Below are 11,085 nucleotides of genomic sequence, written 5' to 3'. Positions count from 1 at the left end.
TCTTAAATAATGTGCCACTAAAATCAGGCTTTTTTTTAAATAAAACATAAAAATCAACATTTTGTGCCATAGAAAGTATTTCCCCTTTGCTCATTGCTATAATAGTATTATTCAATTTTTTGTCATGATAGATGTATTATTTATTAAGTGTACCAATTTATTACATACAAATATTGCATTGAAATGTAAATATCAAGAAACCATGCAATCCCTCTTTAAAATCCCTTGTTGCACGTGAAAAAGAAGAAAAGTCAAATTTTCTGCAAAAGATCTTTATATAGCAACTTCTTTACACAACTTGTAAATCATACAAGTGTATAATTAATCATTTCTTAGATGGATGGCTCTTTTTCTGAGGACTGAACAAGTCTTGTGAAGGTTCAGTTGTTAATTCTAACGGTAAAGAACTTGTATCCTGTGTCTTGTTAGACTGAGAAAGTTCAACTTCAACTTCTAAGCTATGACCTGACTGATCCTTTGCAGATAATTCTTCTTCAAAAAATTCATCTTGCGTAAATTCCTGAAGCTGAGTCTGAGTTTCAGTGAGCTCTGATTTTAGGGATGTCATTTCTAACTTCAGTTTTTTAAGTTCTGGCTCTGTAGTCTCCAGTTTTCTCTTTAAATTTTGATTTTCTTTACATTGTTTTTCAAAATGTCCATTAATTTTCTGAAATTGTTCTTCAATTTTTGTAATCTTGTAAGCGATACTTTTGCCTGCAGCCTTTATTTTCCGAGCAGTAGACTCTAAGTCTCTCTCCCAATCTTTATCTCCTCTCTTTATTTTGACGACACATCCTAATATTAGGAGTTCTGATTCAGCAATTTGTTTAAGGCCTTTTTTAACTTCTTCAAAAGCTGTTTTGGCTTCCTCCATTTTACCCTGAAAGAATTGTATTTTAAAAAGAGATCAAATAATTGTTCCTTATTTAGTTTGATGTTATGAAGATACCCCCCCCCCCCCCCCCCCCAAAAAAAAAACAAAAAACAAACAATTACCAAAGATACTTATGCTAGAAAAATATCTCTTTCAAAATTCATATAAATGATAATTAGAACTTGATAATATGATGTTAATGGCACATATCTAAGTATGATGGTCTGCTTATTTAGATATTAGTGTTTAGAAATAGGTCATGAAGTCTCTCCAATTAGCAGGAAATTATTATTTTTAGCAAAAATTTCAAAATCTGCCTCACATGCTATTGTTTCTTGAAATGACATGTATGTTATTTTTTTTTTCTTTAATGATGTAAAAAAAAACTCACTTTAAAGTTTTGCAAAGAAATATTGCATAAATTATATATATACATATACATAATTTATATATATAAATGCTTCAACTTACCTTTTTCCCTCTTCAGAATCTGTATCAGTAGTGCTAACAGCAAATGAAATGCTTCTGTGTGTGTAGACAGTTTTCTTTACTTCTGTTAATATGCGGTTATAGTTCATGAATTGAAATAGAATGATATTTATATTAAATTGAACAGTATCTAGAATTGTCCATAATTAAAAGACAATTCTAGCATCTTCCTCATCAAATTTTACAGATATAAAGAAGTGTGTATAAATCCAGAACTCTCTTTAATTGTTTTGCCTTCAGGCAGATTTTTCAGCCATGGTCAATCATTGGTCTTGCAAATTAGTCATGCATCATTACCCCATGTCCATTCATTGACAAGTGATCTTAATATTGTTCAATGAAAATAAACAAGTTAATACTTTCAATGTATGTTAATTAAGACTGTATAAGATGGTCATATATATGTATTTTTAGCTCACCTCAACGAAGTTGGGGGAGCTTATGTAATACCCTCGGTGTCGGCGTCGGCGTCTGTGTCGGTGTCGGTGTCGGCGTCCCAGGTTAAGTTTTTTGGAGCAGTTTTCTTTTTAAATACTTCTGTGTCCTATATTGAATAGACATGCATGGAAGATCCTTCTAGTGTGTTTCATTGTACCAGTCAAAGTTTCAGATGCTGCAATTTCAGCAGAGGAATGACCAGGTTAATGTTTTTGGAGCAGGTTAACATTTTTGGTGCACTTTTTGGTGTAGGTCTCATTTCCAAGGAACTATAAGCCCTATGTTGACCAAACTTGCATGGATGATACATCTAAGGATGCACACTACCGGGCTTGCTTCGGATGCTGAATCTGACCTACATTTTCCGGTTGAGTGAACAGGTTAAAGTTTTTGGTGAAGGTCTCATTTCCAAGTAACTACGAGCACTATAATGACCAAACTTGCATGGACGATACATCTTAGGATGCACACTAATGGACTTGCTTTGGATGCTGAATCTGACCTACATTTTCCGGTTGAGTGAACAGGTTAAAGTTTTTGGTGAAGGTCTCATTTCCAAGTAACTACGAGCACTATAATGACCAAACTTGCATGGATGATACATCTAAGGATGCATACTACCAGGCTTGTTTCGGATGCTGAATCTGACCTACATTTTCCGGTTGAGTGAACAGGTTAAAGTTTTTGGTGCAGGTTTCATTTCCAAGTAACTATAAGCCCTAATTTGACCAAACTTGCATGGATGATACATCTAAGGATGCATACTACCAGGCTTGCTTCGGATGCTGAATCTGACCTACGTTTTCGGGTTGAGTAAACAGGTTACAGTTTTTGGTGCAGGTCTCATTTCTAATATACTATGAGCCCTATGATGACTTAACTTGCATGGATGATACGTCTAAGGATGCATCCTACTAGGCTTGCTTCAGATGCTGAATCTGACCTACATTTTCTGGTTGAGTGAACAGGTTAAAGTTTTTGGTGCATGATTCATTTCCAAGTAACTATGAGTTCTTTAATGACCAGACTTGCATGGACGATACATCTTAGGATGCACACGAATGGACTTGCTTCGGATGTTGAATTCAACATACATTTTTCAGATAATGGACCAGGTAAAAGTTATGGGTGCAGGTCAATTACCAAAATGCTTTAAGGCTTATATAACATTGTATAAACCAAACTTGCACAAATGATGCATCAAGGGATGAAAACTCTCAAATTTGCTTCAGATGCTGGATTTTAGTTACATTTTCATGAAGAAGAACTAGTTTGAATTTTTTATATAGGTCTATTTCAAAGTATCAGATCAAAATTGCATGAATATTTTCATTTTTGTACACTTTTTGTTGGTTAATTGTGTGACTTTGCCTTACTTAAAGACAACATTCGTTGAGGTGAGCTCTGTAATCTCTGATTACCTATGTTTTTTTAAAAGAGTGGATGTATTTACTCAGTAAAATACAAAGTCAAGGTGAGCTTTGTAATCTTTGATTACCTATGGGTGCAGGTCTAATTACCAAGAAACTACAAGGCCTATATTAACCAGACCTGCATAAATTATGCATCAAGGAATAATCACTATCAAACTTGCTTCAGCTAGATGCTAGGTTTGAATTAGATTTTCTTGATTATTCCAAAGTAACTGCAAACCCTATTAGATCAAAATTGCATAAATTTTGCATTTTGGGATGTAAACTTCTAGAATGCTAGTTAATTGTGGGGCTTTGCCTTACTTTATAAAGACAACAGTCATTGAGGTGAGCTCTGTAATCTCTGATTACCTATGTTTTTTTTTTTGACGGGCGTATCTTGCTGTGGTGTGGCCCTTTATTTCATTTCAAATCATTAATTCATAAATTGATAGCTAAACCATACGATTCAACAAATTTTACCACTGAACAGGGCTCGACATTAACACTTGTCCGCTTGTCTGGTACCAGTGAAAAAAAATTACGGACAAGTGATTATTGCTGGGCACTTGTCCAATTGGACAATTGCCATTTTTAGCTCTTCTGAGCCAAAGACTCAAAGAGCTAATGCTATGGCCATTTGTGCAGTGTGCGTTAACTTTTTAGAATATGGGCCATAACTCAAGAACCCCTTGGCCAATCAGTGTCAAATTTGTCACAGGGTATCCTTGGCTCAAGGGCTACCATTTATACTAAAATAAGGTTACTAAAACAAGGGGAGATAATCAGGAAAACAAAACCAAAAGTACTGGTTGCTAAAAAATCTTCTGCAGAGGCAGATTTTCACCAAACTTACAGACAAGGATCAGGATATGTTGAAGATAAAAAAATTGTTCAAGGCATGACCCTGGGGCAAAGGGCGTGGTCTCAAGGTCTTTTTAAAGTTTACCTAAATTTACGATTAATAAAAATGTTTATATTTTGCTTACTATAAGGACTAGGATCATCAAATCTTGTAAGTTGATGCATCTTAGGACTTCACATCATGTTAACTCAAAAGTAGGTCATGGTGACCTACTTTTTTAATTTTGCGGGCATTTGTTTTCAAATTGATTTGAAGGCATATTTTGGCCACCTTAAGGCCTATGATCATCAAACTTAGTCAGTTGATGCATCTTGGGTTTTTAAACAACGTCAATTTAAAATTAGATCACCGTGACCTACTCTTTGAACTTTATGACCTATCCTTTTTAAAACATTTAATCCCATTATTTCTGGCACTGAAAGGGTTAGAATCACCAAATCTTGTAAGTTGCTGCATCTTGGGATCTTAAAACATATTTAAGAAAAAATAGGTCACTATGACCTACTTTTAGAATTTTGCAGGCATTTGTTTTCAAATTGTGTAATAGGCATATTTTGATTACCTTCAGACCTACAATCATCAAACTTGGGCAGGAGATGCATCTTGGGACTCTGAAAAATGTCGACCAAAATGTAGGTCACGGTGACCTATTTCAACATTTTATGGCTATATTAAAGTATCTTAGGTATTTATTGGCTTAGAATCATCAAACTTTGTGAGTTGATACATCTTGGGTTTTCAGAGAGTGACAACCAAAAATTAGGTCACTGTGACCTACTTTCGACATTTTATGGCTATATTTAAGTATCTCCGGTACTTATTGGCTTAGAATCATCAAACTTTGTCAGTTGATGCATCTTGGGTTTTCGGAGAATGTCGACCAAAAAGTAGGTCACGGTGACCTACTTTTGACATTTTATGGTTATATTTATGTATCTCTAGTACTTATCGGTTTAGAATCATCATACTTTGTCAGTTGATGCATCTTGGGTTTTTGGGGAATGTTGACCAAAAAGTAGCTCACGGTGACCTACTTTTGAATATCTCAGGTATTTATTGGCTTAGAATTATCAAACTTGGTCAGCAGATGCATCTTGGGACTCGAAAAAACGTCAACCAAAATGTAGGTCACGATGACCTACTTTTGACATTTTATGCCTATATTTATGTATCTCTCTAGTACTTATCGGTTTAGAATCATCAAACTTTGTCAGTTGATGCATTTTGGGTTTTCTGAGATTCTCGACCAAAAAGCAGGTCACAGTGACCTACTTTTGAATATCTTAGGTATTTATTGGCTTAGAATTATCAAACTTGGTCAGCAGATGCATCTTGGGACTCTGAAAAATGTCGACTAAAATGTAGGTCACAATGACCTTCTTTCGACATTTTATGGCTATATATAAGTATCTTAGGTATTGATTGGCTTAGAATAACCAAACTTTGTCAGTTGATGCATTTTGGGTTTTCCAAGAATATAGACCAAAAAGTAGTCCTAATTGGCTAAGAATCATCAAACTTTGTCAGGTGATGCAACTTGGGTCTTAGGATACTTAGGGTTAGAGGCTTCAAATACATGTGATAGGTTGTACAATTTATTAGAAGAGCGATTCAAGGCCCTTGGGCCCCTTGTAATATAAAGGAGTCTCTGAATAATATAAAGAACAACTGTTGAAAGTTAATCAGTAGTTTTAAGACAGAAGCTGTACATTGCATTTCATCGGGATCATAGTTCGCTAATTGCATACTACTGGTAAGGCATGGAAGTTACAAAGTTTCGATTCTGTATGATCTTGACAGGTGCACTTGTTAACATTTATCATGTTGTCAGGACAGAAAACCAAGATTGTTGCATATCTGCGGTGATTTTCTTTGATCTTTCTGTGGTGATATATCCCATATCACATATGCGATAATACTTTCCATGCCCCTTCATATATCACTGCAGGAGGCGGAAATCAGGTCACGAGAAAAAAACTGATTTTATTTCACAAGTTCATAACTACTAAAAATGAACATGTAAAGCTATTTTTCAGCCTTTTTGCCTAACTAAATTAAAATACATGTATTTAACACGGTTGAAAGTTCCCAGTCGTTCAAAAGATAAATCCATTTCGAAATTTTGAAAGTTACGGTAAAATCTCCAAACTTTTAGTTTATATCGCTAAACTCCTTGATATTTGCTTCAGAATCTGGGATTTCATACTTGTCGAGTGCCTGGATGAAAAATGAATTGTCAAAATCTTCAAACTCAGTTAAAAAGTCGAAGTTAAATTCACAAAGAACATCCGACTTGTTGGAGACCTAGCTTGAAATGAATCTTATGCCCTGTTCACACGACAAGTTTAATTCGCAGTACTTTAATGCGAAGTAAACTAATGCGAATCAAACTAATGCGAATTAAATTGCGTTCACACGACAGCTAATGCGAAGTAAACTAATGCGAATTAAAATTTTACTTCGACAGTCAGGCGTGAGGAAGGCTATTATGACGTCATTTGCAAATCACGTCACCTTATGCAGAAGCAGATGCATTTGACATAATGTCACAGCGTCTGGGGACATATTTCAGTGATTAACACATTTTTTCTTAGTTTTTCACTCAAAAATAGCACAAGTACTTAAAGCTGACCACCGACATGACGCATTTGACTTAATTTTGCCATAACGCATGCCCCAAAATTTAATTCGAATTAGCTTCGCTTAGCGTTCACACGGAGCTAATGCGAAGTAATTTAATGCGCAGTAAACTAATGCGAAGTAAACTAATTCGCATTAAATTCTCCGTGTGAACGCTAAGCGAAGCTAATTCGCAGTAAACTTACATTTAATTTGAATTAAACTCTCCGTGTGAACAGGGCATTAAGATCATTACACGCTGAACATTTTTAGATTGAATTTTGACACTCTCAATGAAATTTACATCATCAGACATGCGACAAGTTGCTTACATCATAGATGCCTTGTACTATTGGTTATATCGTTTTCATGGGGCGTGGAAATGATATAATCAATACTACTCTGCTTCTATGATGTAACCTATGCTTAAATTTTATTTTATGTGTTTGTTAACTTTATCAATACCGGGGTAATATTACATATCAATCAAAATTTATTGAAAAATTTTCGGACAAGTGAATTTGAAGTTCAGACAAGTAAATGTCTTAGTCACTTGTCCGAATAAACAAGTAGGTAAAAAAGTTTATGTCGAACCCTGCTGAAATTCATGAATATACAAAGACATAGAAAGAATATACAAATTTCCAAAAATCTGCATCTCAAGAACCACTGGGCCTTCTCCTCAAGAACTACTAGACCAGGAAAGCTGAAACTTACGGTATGTGGTATCCTGGGGTAGTGTAGATTTTGAATTGTCAAAACTATGACCCCCCGGGGGCAGGGTGGGGCCACAATAGGGAATCCAAATTTTATATAGTAATATATAGGAAAAATCTTTAAAAATCTTCTCAAGAACCACTGTGCCAGGAAAGCTGAAACTTATGTGGAAGCATCCTGGGGTAGTGTAGATTAGAAAGTATAAAAATAATGACAGGGCAACGGGGTAGGGAGCCACAATAGGTATAACAAGTCAGGGGAAATCTGGTAAAGAACTGCATCACCCAAGTTACTCAGGTGAGCGATGTAGCCCATCGGCCTCTTGATTTTTCAAATGCGAGTGTGCTGTTTTCTTAGTTAATTGATCCCTATGGCTTCAGGCAACGTACTCTACAACCTCATTCGATTTTTTAAACAGATAAAACAGCACAGGAAGTATCATCCGGCAAAAGCCTGTTGGTGATCTGCCATGAGATTGTTCAAGTGTTGATTTTTAATATGTCTCCACCCTTGATTTTAATAAAGGAAACTCAAAGTAGGTTAGGTACAACTTTTCCGGATTTAGGTATCTAGAGGCATTTAAAACTAGAGATACTGTGAGCAATGAGCTCACTAAATAATACCCCCGCCTCCCATATAAATATAATGGCAGTATCCATGTTTTGCTCTGGAAAATCCAAAATATATGTCAGATCAAAAAGTAAAGTAGGAGGTCACAATGGCAATCAGTCAGGGGTGGTACTGAAATCAGTCATTTTTGAAAATGATGGATAATGGTCATTTCTTCTAAGTATATAATGTACACAATTTTCTGAGAATGGAAATATGACGTCTTTTCATCATATTTCCATTCTCAAGTCAATTTTCCCATCCCATTTACTACAGTAATTAGATATAGTACACTATCCTGCCATAGACCCTTGTGTAGAGAAACATCTTGACAAGTAATTGAAACCAAAATAATTTAGTGCGCCCCGTAAAACTAATGAGATAATTAAGTGCGCCCAGACCTAACAATTTGATAAAAAATGATGAAAAACAGTCATTTTTAATATCAGAGATAACTCTATTTCTAAAATAAATTTCAAAATAGAAATGACTGTTTTTCATCATTTTACTAAAAAATGATGAATTTCCATCATTATTAAAAATCAATTTAATGACTGAAAATCATCATTTTTAAAAATGATGGATTTCAATCACACCCCTGACTGGCAATATGTAATAAAGATTCTGTGAAAGTTTCATTAAATTTTACTCTGTCGGTGGTATAAGAGGAGTTGCCGATTAGAGATGGGTGACCCCAAAGCGTAACAGTGGTAAACAGGTTAAAGGTTTTGGTGCAGGTTGATCTGATGATCTGGGCCTGTCAATGAGTATAATTATATATCCCTATTATACACTCCTGTTATAATTATACAATTAAATATACCTAATTATATACACCTGTCAAAGAGTATAATTATATACCCCCTTAAAACCAGCTACAATGCTGTCTAGTGTATAGTTATGATGAGCACTGTTGCCTCTTTCAAAATTATGATGCCATGGCCTCTGGTTTAAACATGTTAAAACTTATCCAAATTCAATGGTTTGAAAGTTGCTACATGATGCTCAGGTGACCTATAAAGCCCATGGGGCTCTTGTTAACCAAAAAATTATTTTATACAAATTTTAGAATCAACTTTCAACATGTTCAAAAGATAGAGTTAAGACCAACTCATATTTAAAAAAAATGTGAAATAATAAGAAAATCATTTTTTTTTTTAGTGTTAGTACTCCTTTCTTTGGATACCAAGAAATTTGAATTTGACCGTAGAATTTAACCCACTGTTTAAAAACTTTAACCTTGGCCATTATTTCATCAATAAGCACTAGGGTTTTGATATTTTTAGGGCACCTGAGTAAACTATTGCTAACTGTTTTCATTTGTCATTGTTTGTCGTGCGTTAACATTTGAACATTTTCAGCTTCTTCTCTGAAAGCAATGAACCAATTTCAACCAATTTTGGCCTACCGTATAATTCCTATTAACCGCCTCAGGCGCTTAGAAAATTTCTAAAAGGGGGCGGTTACTTTGTTACTCTCTTGATATTATTTAATGTCATTCTTATACTTCAAAAATTTTAAAGAATTTTAAAGAACAACTAAAATAATGTCGGACTTTACTTTAGGTGAAGGTAATCCACCCTTTATGCTATATGATTCATTTTGAATTTTGAGAAATTGGATAATAGACAAGTTACATTTTCACTTTGTTCAAATTTTGGCAGACTTTTGATTCGATTCTAGATGATTTTAATCACTGTATAAGGGGCCATTATTTTCTGATAATTGAAAAAAGAGGGGCGCTTATAGGGGCAGGGGCGGTTAATAGGGATTATACGGTGTAGTCTATGGGTAAAGGGGAACAAAAATTGTGAATTTCATAGTCCCTGCCCCCTTGGGGCATGGAAGGTGGGCCAAAACCACTAAAATTAGTGCAATCTTTAAAAATCCTCTTCTTTACTCATGGACATCAAGCAGTCAAACTGTTGGTATGTTACCAAAATTGTGAAATTCATGGCCCGGGGTCAGGGGTTCTAGTACTAGGGTGGGGCTAAATAGGTTATATAGTGAAAATGCATTATTTCTTTTAATTTTTTTTCTGCTCCTGGTCATTAAATTAACTAACCAAGTGCATAGTTGAGTTGAAAATGACTGCGTCTTCCAAAATTGTGAATTTCATGGCCCTGAGTCAGGGGTTCTAGTGCTAGGGTGGGGCTAAATAGATTATATAATAAAAATGCATAAATTCATTGAAATTCTCTGTTTATGGGTATTAAATAAACTAACCAAGTGTATAGTTATGTTGAATAAGGCTGCCTCTTCCAAAATTGTAAATTTCATGACCCCAGGGTCAGGGGTTCTAGTGCTAGGATGGGGCTTTATAGATTTATAGTGAAAATGAATTATTTCTTTGAAAAGTTTCTTTTCTGCTCCTGAGTATTAAATAAACGAACTAAGTGCATAGTTATGTTGAATAAGGCTGCCTCTTCCAAAATTGTGAATTTCATGTCCCCTTGTTTGGGGGTTCTGGTGTTATTTATTGGTTGGGGCTCTGTTAATGGTTAATTTCTGGGCCCCTTGGTTAGAGGTACTTGGGGGGGTGTACATAGTCTGAAAATAATTTAATGCTTTGAAATCTGCACTTTGGTATTAATCAACAACATGATGAAATAAAATTTATAAAATTTCCAAAAATTTAAAAAGATGTGGCCCCAGGGTCAGCGGTTTCTGTGGGATGGGATCACAACTGATACAGTGGAAATGCATTTTCTCTTTGTTACTCTGATGTACCTGAAGTAAGCATGCTACATGTACATGTAAGTGTATAGTTATGATAAGCAATGGTGCCTCTTTCAAAATTGTGAATTTCATGGCCTCTGGTTTAAAATAGAATCATATTCAATTGTTGGAAAGCTGTTACATGATACTAATGCCCTGTTCACACGAAGAGTTTAATTCGAATTAAACGTAAGTTTACTGCGAATTAGCTTCGCTTAGCGTTCACACGGAGAATTTAATGCGAATTAGTTTAATTCGAATTAGTTTACTGCGCATTAAATTACTTCGCATTAGCTCCGTGTAAACGCTAAGTGAAGCTAATTCGAATTAAATTTTGAGGCATG

Source organism: Saccostrea cucullata, unplaced genomic scaffold (genome assembly GCF_032062105.1).
Source record: "Saccostrea cucullata isolate Sc308-1 unplaced genomic scaffold, CSIRO_AGI_Scuc_v1 ctg5055, whole genome shotgun sequence".
Classification (NCBI taxonomy): domain Eukaryota; kingdom Metazoa; phylum Mollusca; class Bivalvia; order Ostreida; family Ostreidae; genus Saccostrea; species Saccostrea cuccullata.
This window is presented reverse-complemented; position numbering follows the sequence as displayed.